Source organism: Aethalodelphis obliquidens, unplaced genomic scaffold, assembly GCF_003676395.1.
Source record: "Aethalodelphis obliquidens isolate GAN/ISIS:26980383/991018 unplaced genomic scaffold, ASM367639v1 scaffold72, whole genome shotgun sequence".
Classification (NCBI taxonomy): Eukaryota; Metazoa; Chordata; class Mammalia; order Artiodactyla; family Delphinidae; genus Aethalodelphis; species Aethalodelphis obliquidens.
Window position 1 is genome coordinate 3,960,213 of NW_020838016.1, and position 12,297 is coordinate 3,972,509.

General features: G+C 39.1%; 1 protein-coding gene across 1 annotated transcript in view; it reads left to right on the forward strand.

Moving 5' to 3' along the window:
- PCCB (propionyl-CoA carboxylase subunit beta) overlaps positions 1–12,297 on the forward strand; it is a 90,331-nt gene that overhangs the window by 74,517 nt on the left and 3,517 nt on the right. The gene's annotated exons all lie outside the window — the stretch shown is intronic.

Sequence of the window (12,297 nt, forward strand, 5' to 3'; positions counted from 1 at the left end):
ATTAGGAAGAAGACAAGGTTGCCCACTCTCACCACTTTTATTCAACATAGTTTTGGAAGTTTTAGCCACAGCAATCAGACAAGAAAAAGAAATAAAAGGAATCCAAATTGGAAAAGAAGAAGTAAAGCTGTTAATGTTTGCAGATGACAAGATACTCTACATAGAGAATCCTAAATATGCTACCAGAAAATTATTAGTGCTAATCAATGAATTTGGTAAAGTAGCAGGATACAATATTAATGCACAGAAATCTCTGGCATTCTTATACACTAGTGATGTATAAATTCGAAAGTGAAATTAAGAAAACACTCGCATTTACCATTGCAACAAAAAGAATAAAATATGTAGGAATAAACCTACCTAAGGTGACAAAAGAGCTGTATGCAGAAAATTATAAGACACTGATGAAAGAAATTATAGATGATACAAATAGATGGAGAGATATAGCATGTTCTTGGATTGGAAGAATCAACATTGTGAAAATGACTCTACTACCCAAAGCAATCTACACGTTCAGTGCAATCCCTATCAAACTACCACTGGCATTTTTCACAGAACTAGAATAAAAAATTTCACAATTTGTATGGAAACACAAAAGACCCTGAATAGCCAAAGCAATCTTGAGAACGAAAAATGGAGCTGGAGGAATCAGGCTCCCTGACTTCAGACTATACTACAAAGCTACAGTAATCAAAACAGTATGGTCCTGGCACAAAAACAGAAATATAGATCAATGGAACAGGATAGAAAGCCCAGAGATAAACCCATGCACACATCATCACCTTATCTTTGATAAAGGAGGCAGGAATATACAGTGAAGAAAAGACAGCCTCTTCAGTAAGTGGTGCTGGGAAAACTGGACAGGTACATGTAATAGTATGAGATTAGATCACTCCCTAACACCATACACAAAAATAAACTCAAAATGGATTAGAGACCTAAATATGAGGCCAGACACTATCCAACTCTTAGAGGAGAACATAGGCAGAACACTCTATGACATAAATCACAGCAAGATCCTTTTTGACCCACCTCCTAGAGAATTGGAAATAAAAACGAGAATAAACAAATGGGACCTAATGAAACTTCAAAGCTTTTGCACAGCAAAGGAAACCATAAACAAGACCAAAAGACAACCCTCAGTATGGGAGAAAATATTTGCAAATGAAGCAACTGACAAAGGATTAATCTCCAAAACATACAAGCAGCTCATGCAGCTCAATAACAACAAAACAAACAACCCAATCCAAAAATGGGCAGAAGACCTAAATAGACATTTCTCCAAAGAAGATATACAGATTGCCAACAAACACGTGAAAGAATGCTCAACATCATTAATCATTACAGAAATGCAAATCAAAACTACAATGAGATATCATCTCACACCAGTCAGAATGGCCATCATGAAAAAATCTAGAAACAGTAAATGTTGGAGAGGATGTGGATAAAAGGGAACACTCTTGCACTGTTGGTTGGAATGTAAATTGAATCAGCCACTATGGAGAACAGTATGGAGGTTCCTTAAAAATCTAAAAATAGAACTACCATATGACCCAGCAATCTCACTATTGGGCATATACCCTGAGAAAACCATAATTCAAAGAGTCATGCACCAAAATATTCATTGCAGCTCTATTTACAATAGCCAGGACATGGAAGCAACCTCAGTGTCCATCAACAGATGAATGGATAAAGAAGATGAGGCACATATATACAATGGAATATTACTCAGCCATAAAAAGAAATGCAATTGAGCTATTTGTAGTGAGGTGGATGGACCTATAGAGTCTGTCATACAGAGTGAAGTAAGTCAGAAAGAGAAAAGCAAATACCGTTGCTAACACATATATATGGAATCTAAGGAAAAAAAAAAGTTCATGAAGAACCTAGGGGTAAGACGGGAATAAAGAGACAGACCTACTAGAGAATGGACTTGAGGATATGGGGAGGGGGAAGGGTAAGCTGCGACAAAGTGACATCGACCCATATACACTACCAAACGTAAAATGGATAGCTAGTGGGAAGTAGCCGCGTAGCTCACGGAGATCAGCGAGGTGGTTTGTGACTAGCTAGTGGGGGTGTGATAGGGAGGGTGGGAGGGAGGGAGACGCAAGAGGGAAGTGATATGGGAACATATGTGTATGTATATCTGATTCACTTTGTTATAAAGCAGAAACTAGCACACCATTGTAAATCAATTATACTCCAATAAAGATGTTAAAAAAAAAAGAAAAAAAAGTGGTGTTACAAACCAAAAATACAATAATACTGGCTTTTTATATTTCCCCATGTAGTTATCTTTACTGGAGATTTTTACTTCGTCATACAGTTCTGTGATACTATCTACTACCTTTTTATTTCAACATGATGGACTCCCTTTACCATTTCTTGTAGGGCAGTCCTAGTGGTAACGAACTCCTCAGCTTTTGTTTGTCTAGGAATGTCTTTTTTTGTCCCTCATTTTTGAAGGACAGTTTGCCAAGTATAGAGTTGTTGGTTGAGTTTTATTCTTTCAGCATCTTGTTTTTTAATTTTTTAATTGAAGTATACTTGCTGTATAATATTATATGTTACAGGTATACAGTATAATGATTCAGAATTTTTAAAGGTTATACTCCATTTATAGTTATTATAAAATATTGGCTATATTCCCCATGTTATACATATATCTTTGTATCTTATTTTATGCTTAGTAGTTTGTGTCCTTTACTCCCCTACCCCTATATGGCCCCTCCCCCGCCTTATTGCTCCTCACCGGTAACCTGTAGTTTGTTCTCTATGTCTGTGAGTCCACTTCTTTTTTGTTATATACACTAGTTTGTGGTATTTTTTAAATTCCATATATAAGTAATACCATACAGTATTTGTCTTTCTCTGACTTACAGTAAGTCCCTTACATATGAATCTTCAATTTGTGAACTTTCAAAGATGCAAACGTGTGTTCGCCTGTCTAATCACGTAAGTTAGTTCACGTGCGTGGCGTACATTGTCACGTGCTTGCATTCTCTACAAGTGGTTGTGCTTTTGTGTACTTTACGGTACGGTATAGAGTACAGTAGTACAGTATCTTTATTTCAAGCCCAGTATGTCCGGAAGTGAGCATAAAAGCAGTGGTGTTGTAGTGGGTACTGCTAAGAAGTGCCAAGCGATAACAGTGGAAAGAAAAATGAAAATAATTGAGAGAGTGGAGCAAGGCAAAAAGATGGTAGACATCACTCATTCTTATAACATGAATTGTTCAACCATCGGCACAATTCTAAAGAACAAGGACAGGATCATGAAACATGAAGTCTGCTGTGCTGATGATGTCAACAATCCTATCGAAGAAGCGTGGAAAAGTGATGGAGGAGATGAGAAACTCAGTGTGTGGATGCAGGATCAGCACCAGTGTCGAGTCCTGTTCAGCTTAATGCTGGTTCAAGAGAAAGCTAAAAGCCTTTATGAAGACTTGACGAAGAAACACGGTGAAGAATCAGAGGGTGCATCTTTTAATGCCAGCCATGGCTGGTTTCATTGCTTCAAGACTAGAGCCAACCTTCACAATATGGTAGCTGCCCAGGAATTTCCTGAAATGCTTCAGGAAATTATTGATGAAGGCATGTATTCACCCAAGCAGGTTTTTAATGTGGGTGAGACAGGATTGTACTGGAAGAGGATGCCAGACCGAAGTTACATCAGTAAGGAGGAAAAGTTGATGCCAGCCTACAAAGCAGCAAAGGATAAGCTAACTCTGCTGTTTGGTGGCAATGCTTCCAGTGATATGAAGCTGAAGCCTCTCTTAGTTTATCATTTAGAGAATCCAGGAGCCCTTAAAAGCATAGCCAGGGGCTCGCTTCCTGTTGTGTGGAAGAGTAACCCCAAAGCCTGGTTACACAGGCCATTTTCCAGGACTGGTTTTTCCACCACTTTATCCCGGACGTGGAGAAATATTGTTTGGAGAAGGGTGTCCCATTCAACATTCTTTTGCTGCTCGACAGTGCTTTGGGCCATCCCCCATTCATAGACAACTTTCATTCCAATGTCCTGTAGTGCATCTGCCACCGAATACTATGTCGCTCATCCAACCTGTGGACCAGGGGTTATAGCGACTTTCAAGAAATATTATTTATGTCACACTTTTCATCAGGCAGTAAAGGCGAGTGACGAATCAGGAACAAACTTGCGACAGTTTTGGAAGGACTATAACATCTACAGGCCATAAAAAACATTGACTTTGCTTGGCATGAGGTTACGGCCATCACTGAATGGGGTTTGGAAGAACGTTTGTCCGCAGTTTGTTCACAATTTTCATGGATTTGAGAAGGTGGATGAGGAGTCTAAAGAGGTCTTCAGCAACTTGGTGACCCTCAGCGAGAAGCTGGAGCTAGATCTGCAAGAGGATGACTTCACTGACTCCTTGCTATGCAACATGGGAGCTTACTAATGAAGACCTGATGGAATTGGAGGCCCAGAGAAATGATGAAGAGAGACAAGAACAAGTAACTGAAAAACCTAAGAGATTCACGAGGTAGGAAATGGCAAGGGGATATTCTTTATTTGAGGAGGCACTGTTAGTTTTTGAGGCACAGGACCCAAACGTAGAATGGTACACAAAGGTTGCAGCAGCCGTGCAGAATGCAATCCAGTGCTACTGTGTCATCTATCACGAGAAAAAAAGAGCTACTACCCAGACATCACTGGATCGTTTTTTCAAGAAGGTAGATAGAATTGAATCCAGCGAGGAACCAGAACCTGTGCCATCAATGTCAGACGTGAGTGAAATTGCAGCTTGCCCTCCGTCTCCTATTGCTGACGATCCTTCAGCTCTACCATCTCCCACCTCCTCTCCCTCCTCCAGTCAGCAACTCTTCTTGCCTGTTCACTCGATGCCATCCCCTGTATGCCAGCTGTTGTACTGTACTACTGTGCTTTTCAAGGTACTGTACCGTAAGATTAAAGATGTTTTCTTTAGTTTTTGTGTTTGTTGTTTTTTATGTATTATTTGTGTGAAAAGTATTATAAACCTATTACCACAATTACTATATAGCTCATAGTGTTAGTTGGGTACCTAGGCTAACTTTTCTGGACTTAATGAACAAATTGGACTTACGACCGCACTTGAACGGAACTCGTTTGTATGTAGGGGACTTACTGTATTTCAGTTAGCATAATGCCTTCCAAGTCCATCCATATTGCTGCAAATGGCAAAATTTTGTTCTTCTTATGTCTGAGTGGTATTCCATTGTATATATACACCACTTCTGTATCCGTTCATCTGTTGATGGACACTTAGGTTGCTTACATATCTTGGCAATTATAAATAATGCTGCTATGAACATTGGGGTGCATGTATTTTTTCAAATTAATGTTTTTGGGTGTTTTGGATATATTCCTAGGAGTGGAATTACTGTGGCAGAAGAACTGAATAGACATTTTTCCAAAGAGGAAATGCATATAACCAATAGGCACATGAAAAGATGTTCAATCTTGCTAATCATCAGGGAAATGCAAATCAAAACCACAATGAGATATCACATCACACCTGTCAGAATGACTATCATCAAAAAGAACACAAATAACAAATGTTGGCAAGGATGTGGAGAAAAGGGAACCCTGTACACTGTTGGTGGGAATGTAGATTGGTGCAGCCACTCTGCAAAATGGTGTGGAGGTTTCTCAAAACACTAAAAATAAAACTACCATAAAAAATAGAACTTTCAGCACTTTAAATATGTATCCCATTTGGTAATCTTATTGAAGATTCTATTTTTAAAAAAATTTTTATTTATTTATTTATTTATTTTTGGCTGTGTTGGGTCTTTGTTGCTGCACGCGGACTTTTTCTAGTTGCGGTGAGTGGGGGCTACTCTTCTTTGTGGTGCATGGGCTTCTCATTGCAGAGGCTTCCCTCATTGTGGAGCACGGGCTCTAGGCTCACGGGCTTCAGTAGTTGCAGCACGCAGGCTCAGTAGTTGTGGCTCACGGGCTCTAGAGCACAGGCTCAGTAGTTGTGGCACACGAGCTTAGTTGCTCTGTGGCATGTGGGATCTTCCCGGGTCAGGGATCGAACCCGTGTCCCCTGAATTGGCAGGCGGATTCTCAACCACTGCGCCACCGGGGAAGCCCTGAAGATTCTTTGTGTATGATGAGTCACTTCTCTCTTGCTACTTTCAAGATTCTGTCTTTGTCTTTCAATAATTTGACTATAATGTGTCTCGGTATGGGTGTGCATGAGTTTATCCTACTTAGAGTTTCTTGAATTTGTAGCTTCATGTCTTGTGCCAAAATTGAGAAGTTTTTGGACATTCTTTCTTCAAATAATCTCTCTGCCCCTTTCTCTGTCTCTCTTCCTCTGGTACTGCCATGCAGTGTATGTCAGTTCTCTTGATGATATTCCATAGGTCCCTTAGTCTCTATTCACTTCATTTTTTCTTTTCTTTCTGTTCCTCAGACTGGATTGTTTAAGTTTTCTTATCTTCAAGTTTCCTTATCCTTCTTGTCTACTCAGGTCTGTTGTTGAACCCCTGTAGTGAACTTTTCATTTCAGTTATTGTACTTTTCAGCCATGGAATTTCTGTTTGGTTCCTCTTTATAATTTCTCTTTATTGATATTCTCATTTTGTTCATACTTTTTTTTTCCTGAGTTTTTTAGTTCTTCATGTTTTCCTTCACTTCCTTGAGCATATTTAAGACAGTTGATTTAAAATCTTTGTTTAGTAAGTTTATTGTCTGGGCTTCTGTGGGGTGGATTCTTTTAATTTATTTTGCTCATTTGAATGGCTGTACATTCCTGTTGCTTTGTATGCTTTGCTATTTGTTGGAAACTGAACATTTGAACATTATAATGCGATAACTCTGAAAATCATATTCTCCCCTTTTTCCAGAGTTTGAGGTTTTTTTGATTGTTCAGTGCTGTAGTAGTCCATTTTTCTAGTGACTTTTCCCAACTGTTTTTGCAGAGGCTATATTCCTTGTTGTTTTCCTAAGCTTGTGTCCAGCTATTGTTTTTACAGAGATTACCTTGAACACCAGGTGCCAAAACAGACAAATAAGAAAACATCTCTCCTAGTGTTTGCAAATTGGCTTTGTACTGAGGCTGTCCTTCAACATGTGGCCAGACTTAAACTGAGTTTAGGTATCAGCCCAAGGTTAAAGCCTAAGGTCTTCTCAGGTCTTTTGTAATGTTATGTTTTCCTTTTAATTCATCTCAAGGTATTTTCTTTTTTAAAATTTTTTTATTGAAGTATAGTTGATTTACAATGTTGTGTTAATTTCTGCTGTACAGCAAAGTGACTCAGTTATACACATATATATTCTTTTTCATCTTCTTTTCCATTCTGGTTTATCACAGGATATTGAATATATTGTTAGTTCCCTGTGCTGTATGGCAGGACCTTGTTGTTTATCCATTCTCTATATAATAGTTTGTGAATCTCAAACTCCCAATCCTCCCCCACCCACGCTTGGCAACCACAAGTGTGTTTTCTATACTGTGAGTCTGTTTCTGTTTTGTAGACAGGTTCATTTGTGTCATATTTTAGATTCCACATGTAAGTGATATCATATGGTATTTGTCTTTCTCTGCCTGACTTAATTCACTTAGTATGATCATCTCTGGGTCCATCCATGTTGCTGCACATGGCATTATTTCATTCTTTTTAGTGACCGAATAATATTCCATTATATATATACCACATCATCTTTATCCATTCGTCTGTCGATGGACATTTAGGTTGTTTCCATGTCTTGACTATTGTACATAGTGCTTCTGTGAACATAGGGGTGCATGCATCTTTTTGAATTATAGTTTTGTCTGGGTATATGCCCAGGAGTAGGATTGCTGCGTCATATGGCAACCACCTGTGTAGCAGGATTCCCTTTTCTCCAAACCCTCTCCAGCATTTATTACTTGTAGACTTTTTAATGATGGCCATTCTGACTCATGTGAGGTGGTGCCTCATTATAGTTTTGATTTGCATTTCTCTAATAATTAGCAATGATGAGCATCTCTTCATGTGCCTGTTGGCCATCTGTATGTCTTCTTTGGAGAAATGTCTATTTAGGTCTTCTGCCCATTTTTCAATTGGGTTTTTTTTGTTGTTGTTGTTAGTGAATTGTAGCTCTTTGTATGTTTTGGAAATTAAGCCCTTGTTGGTTGCATCATTCGCAGATATTTTCTCCCAGTCTGTAGGTTGTCTTTTCATTTTGTTTATGGTTCCTTTGCTGTGTGAAAGCTTATAAGCTTGATTAGGTCCCATTTTTTATTTTTGCTTTTGTTTCTGTTGCCCTGGGAGACTGACCTAAGAAAACATTGGTACAATTTATGTCAGAGAATGTTTTGCCTATGTTCTCCTCTTGGACATTTATGGTGTCTTGTCGTATATTTATGTCTTTAAGCCATTTTGAGTTTATTTTTATGTATGGTGTGAGGGTGTGTTCTAACTTCATTGATTTATATGTGGCTGTACAACTTTCTTAACGCCACTTGCTGAAGGACTGTCTTTTCCCATTGTATATTCTTGCCTTCTTTGTTGAAGATTAATTGTCCCTAGGTATGTGGGTTTGTTTCTGGGCTCTCTATTCCGTTCCACTGATCCGTTCAAAGTATTTTCTAATTTCCCTTCTCAGGTCTTTTCTGAACATGCATCTGGCTCTTGGCACGTCTGCGTCTTTCTGAAGTCCCTTGTATACACAGGTGATCTTGAATGCCCTAATTCCCCCCCCCCAACCCCCTCTCTCCCTGTTTTATTCCTCCCAGGCCTTAGGAAATGTCAACTGTAATCTTTCACCCCAGATGTCTATAGGTGGTTCTTTTGCCTTACAGTGAGCAATGCCTGCCACTTTTCTGGCCTGAGTGAGTTCTGAGTTAGGTGAAGTGATGAAAGGCTTGCATCCATCTTTCAGGTAGCCCCCAGACAAGGCAGAACAGACTTACATGGTGATTTGTGCCTCAGGTGTTCTTTGCTTCCTCTAGAACCAGGGAAGAGTGTGGGGCACGTGTAATTCAAAACGCCACAGAGCTTTCCTACAGTTTCTAAGTTGCTTTTTTCCTGATTCAGCTTTTACTTAGTTGTACATTTTGCCTGTTCCAGAGTTTTGACAAAGTTGGTTCTGACAGTTTCTGCATGTGTTTTGATGTTTCTGTTTGCAGACAGGAGCTTGGAGCTGCCTATTCCACCATTTTGTTGTCTAGAAATAGTGTTTAAAGTTAGGAATTTACACATACTGAAAATGCATTTTGTTCCTACAGTAAGTTCTCGGCTGTTCACGTATCTCTTTAGTTCCTCCTCTTTGCTGTGTCTGTCCCTGGTGTGGACTTCACATGATCTTCTGTGTCTGCTCAGAGATACTTCTTGTCCCGTGACTATGTCTGCAGGTTCTGGTGCCCTCCAGTAACAGGTGCACTTTGACAAGCTCACTTGTTAAGAAACTGCTTGGCTCATTGTGGAAACTTTATCTACAAATACTTAGAATGTCTATCCCAGGGGCCTGCCCTAGCCCTGGCTGGAGTCTGAATACCTGGTTCCATTGTGGTTCCTCAGCTTCCCTTCTTCTTGACTCAGTAATTCTTTGTGATGTTTATGGGGTGTCAAAAAAGGCAGCTTTAGAGGCTCACAGAGGAGGCCTCTTTTCTGGTTCTCATTTCTTTTTCTTTTTTATTGAAGTATAGTTGATTTACAGTGTTGTGTTAATTTCTGCTGTACAGCAAAGTGACTCAGTTATACGTATATGTATTCTTTTCCATTATGGTTTATCACAGGATACTGAATACAGTTCCCTGTATTCAGGGAACTGTATTCAGTATCCTGTGATAAACCATAATGGAAAAGAATACATATACGTATATATTCCCTGTGCTGTACCCTAGGACCTTGTTGTTTATCCAGCCTGTATATACTAGCTTGCACCTGCTAATCCCAAACTCCCGATCCTTCCCTCACCCACTCCTCCTCCCCCTTGACACTGGTTCTCATTTCTTCCTTGTAGGAATTAGCCAGGGCTCATTGGGCTCTCTGGGTGCCAGGTGCTCTGTCAGGCCTGGACTAGGGCCTAAGATGATGAGGCTATCATCTGAGTAGACCTGGGGCCCACTCTTGGCAGCTCAGGGCCACAGGTTTTCCATTTCTGACTGTGTTCATTTCCCCAACGATTTTATCTTGTTTTGGTTGTCATTGCTTGTATTTTTCTTCATTTTGATTTTTATTCTGGCCTCTTTGTACTTCTTGTGGTTTCTTAATTTAGAATTGTCTTCATCCCAGGACTCATCACTCACATTCTTTATTTCAAGTCATTAACATAGATTTTTCTTCTATTGAGTTACAATTGAGGCACAGTAAATTACATGTTCATTGGGATGGGTTTTGGCAGTTAATACAACTTTGTATTCACCATTCAAAATAAGATATGGAACATTTCTATCATCTCAGAAAATGCATTAGGCAAGAGGGAAGTTTTGCCTATTGCTATTATTTTTTGAGTTGTCTTTTTATTATTGATTTGTAGGGTTCTTTATATATTCTGGATGTGAATCCTTTGCCAGATATGTGTATTTTAAATATTTTTTTCCTGGTCTGTGACTTGTTTATTCATTTAATTAATGGTGTCTTTTGATTCACATTATTTTAAAAACTTGGTAAAGTCCCATTTATCAGTGTTTTTACTTCTGATTAGAACTTTTTGTGTCCTGTCCAGGAAATCTTTGCCTACTACAAAGTTTCAAAGATGGTCCACATCATCTTCTAGGAGCTTTGTAGTTGTGGGTTATGTTAAGATCTACAATCCATTTTGGGCTAACTTTTGTGTATAGAGTATAGAGTGAAACAGGAGTCTACTTCCGTTTTTTTCCATACAGATATTTAATTGTTCCATCACCATTAGTTAACAAGACTTACTTTCCACACTGAATTGTTTTGGTGCCTGGTCTAAAATCAGTTGTGTGGGCCTGTTTCTTCACGATCTATCCTGTTTCATTGCTGTTTTTGCCTACCTCTATGCCTCTGCCATACTGTCTTGATTACTGTAGCTTTGTAGTTCTTGGTGGTTCTCACCAGGGACAGTTTCAATATCCTGGGAACATGTGGCAGTATTGGAAACACTTTTGGTTGTCACAGTGGGGATGAGGGTTGGAGGGGTGTGCTACTGGCATCTAGTGGGTGCAGGCCAGAGATGCTGCTCTACATCCTACGTGCAGAGGTCAAACACCCACAGCAAAGAATTATCCTGTCCAAATTGTTGATAATACCAAGACGGAGAAACCCTGCTTTTGTGAGTCTTCAAGTCAGTTAGTATAAGTCTTCCTATACTGATATTTTAAAAAAGAAAATACCGTTTTGACCATTCTGTCTCCTTCGTATTAACCATGTGAATCTTAGAATCCGCTTATCAGAAATTCCTATGATTTTGATAGGAATTGCTTGAAAAATACAGATTTCTCCACTATACTTGCTATTAAACTTTAAATCTAAAATAATTAAAATAGTATAAGTAATTAAAATTAAATACAATTAGGAACTTAGCCTCTCACTTTTACTAGTCATGTTTCAAGTATTCGGTAGCCACATGTGGCTAGTGGCTACTATGTCGACAAATAGCAGAGCCAGAGAACATTTTCATCATCATAGAAAGCTCTTTCAGGCAGCACTGGTATAGATCAGTTTGGGGATTGATTTATTCTTCTAATACATGAGTATATAAGTTTTTTTTGTAGATATTCTTTATCAGATAATGGAAGTTCAATTGTACTCCTAGTTTACTGCTAGTTTTTAATTGCGAATGTTGGATTTTCTCAGATGTTTATATCTACTGAAGTGACCATATGGTTGTTCTCCTTTAATAATTTCATTGCTTTTCACACATTAAATCAAGTCCGAATTCCTGGATATAACTGCACTTGGTCATGATGCACCAGTGTTTTTATCTAATGCTGGAATTGATTTGGTAATATCTTAGGACTGTTTGTATCTATGTTCATGAGGGATTTTGGTCTGCATTTTCTTGTAATGTCCTTTTCTTGTTTTGGTATCAGGGTAATGCTGGCTTCATAAAATAGTTTGCAAAGTGTGGTAGGAGAGGGTTTACTAGTAACTGAGCTCTCATTCTGTGCCCTTTCAGATACCATCTCCTGTAATCCTTACAGCTGTGGTAGGAGGGGGATAACACCCCTGCCTTTCAGGTGGCGAATCTCAGGCTCAGAAAGTGAAGTAATTAACCTGACACGTGGCTATAGCTGGTGAAGCCAGAATCTGATTCCAGGGTACAGGGACTCTCTAAGACCAGCCCCTGGATGTCACCTCCCACGACTGGCTGCAGGGGCGAGGC